General features: G+C 49.9%; 1 non-coding gene across 1 annotated transcript; it reads left to right on the forward strand.

Moving 5' to 3' along the window:
- The first annotated feature begins 297 nt into the window (after positions 1–297).
- On the forward strand, positions 298–403 carry LOC111551407. Its single transcript, XR_002734355.1, has one exon. It is a non-coding gene; the product is annotated as a U6 spliceosomal RNA (small nuclear RNA).
- Positions 404–2,003: the final 1,600 nt, after the last annotated feature.

Below are 2,003 nucleotides of genomic sequence, written 5' to 3' on the forward strand. Positions count from 1 at the left end.
GGAGCCTGGTAACCCATCTGCACCCTGGTGTCCTCAAACATAAAATAGGAACAAGCACGCCCACCTCACAGCACAGGTGCAAAGCTTAAAGTCAACGGTGTGCCTGTGCTGCCTCCTGCAAGATTTATAGATGCTTCTGCGTGCTGGCAAGGTTCTGCTTCTTGAGCTAGTTAGGGGCTACATAGGACTTTGCTTTACAACTATTTGTGAAACTGTCCATTTTTGTTTATGCACTTTCTATATGTATGTTTCATTATACCATTTCTTTAAAAAAACACTTATAAAAAAGCAAACCTGGTGCTCGCTTTGGCAGCACATATACTAAAATTGGCACGATGCAGAGAAGATTAGCATGACCCTGCACAAGGAGAACATGTACATTCGTGAAGTGTTTTTTTTTTTGAAAAAGCAAACCTGTAGAAGAAAATGTTAGGTGCTGAAAAACATTTAGCTATTCAGGCTGGGCACAGTGGCTCATGCCTGTAATCCCAGTACTTTAAGAGGCCAAGGCAGGTGGATCACCTGAGGTCAGGAGTTCGAGACCAGCCTGGCCAACATCACGAAATCGCATCTCTACTGAAAATACAAAATTAGCCAGGTGCGGTGGCACATGCCTGTAATCCCAGCTACTTGGGAAGCTGAGATAGGAGAATTGCTTGAACCCGGGAAGTGGAGGTTGCAATGAGCCAAGATCATACCACTGCACTCCAGCCTGGGCGACAGAGTGAAACTCTGTCTCAAACAAACAACAACAACAAAAACCCACATTTAGTTATTCAGGGGAAATTATTATTATTCAGGATAGCATTCCCTACCTTAACACCATCTCAGTTCTCTTCTGAAGAATCTCTCTGATTCTCTGTTATTTCAAATAACTGTCCTTTCCCAGCCAAGCTCCTAAGATGGCTATTCTAAAACCACCACCTCCCCTTTCACTCCCCTTTCCTTTCTGTGAGCTGTGGATGTCACTCTGTGCCTCAGCTGAGAATGCACCAATGGCTTCCAGCAGCAAACCCATCTCCCTTATGCTTCTGAGACCCGGACCATTGCTCCCTGCCATCCTTCTCCCACTGCAGAGAGCTCTGCCTTCCAACCTGCATCAGTCTCATCCCAGTGCACGAGGGTGCCCTGGGTGCAATTCCAGTGTCAGGTACTGTAAATGACAGGGGATGGTATCACCTGGCCTTGCATCGGAGCTACCTGGAGTTTCTAAAAACACCTATACCTCAGCCTCACTCCAGAGGACTTACCAGGAAGGAATTTCCAGAAGGAGGATTCTCACCCCCAGCACCTCCCATGGGCCAGGCACTGCCCATGATTTGGACACTTTTGTCCTCCCCCAATTCTAATGAGTGGGTGCTGTGATTGTCCTCATTTTGCAGAGGAGGAACCTGAGGCTCAGAGAAGCTGAGAAACACGGAGTGCGTCCTGTGGGTGAGAGTGGTGGGTCAGAATTTGAAACCAGAACTGTGCGGCTCTTCTGCCCATACTTCCGCAGCGCTTTGCTAACCTCGTATCTAGAGCAGCAGCATTTCTCACACTTGTCTGCACACATGCATTGCCCCGGGGGATCTCATTCTTTCTGACCCAGCAGGTCTGGGTGGGGCCCGGGAGGCTGCTTTTCTACCAAGCTCCTGGGTACTGGGCTGCAGTGCTGATGCAAGAGAGGAGACAGAATGGGACTAAATGTGACCCACCCCATCACCACGCTTTCCCTGCTTTAGGGTAGGTCAGCTAAAGTTGAGGAAATAGATGGGCCTCTCACCACCATCCTCGCCAGAACCAGTTGCACCCTGGAGGCCCCTCGCCCAGAGGGGCTGCCTCCTTCCTGCCAGTGTAGATCAGACACAAGGCTTAGCTTCTGCCCAGACTGCACGAGAGCTTAAGGCCGTGAAAACGGCACTAAAGGTGGGAGGAGATGGCAGGGAGCAGCTTCATCTCAGGGTCAGGGCGTCGGGCATCTGACCGGCTTCTCTTAGCTCGGCAGAACTTCCCAGAAGTGC

Source organism: Piliocolobus tephrosceles, chromosome 7, assembly GCF_002776525.5.
Source record: "Piliocolobus tephrosceles isolate RC106 chromosome 7, ASM277652v3, whole genome shotgun sequence".
Classification (NCBI taxonomy): Eukaryota; Metazoa; Chordata; class Mammalia; order Primates; family Cercopithecidae; genus Piliocolobus; species Piliocolobus tephrosceles.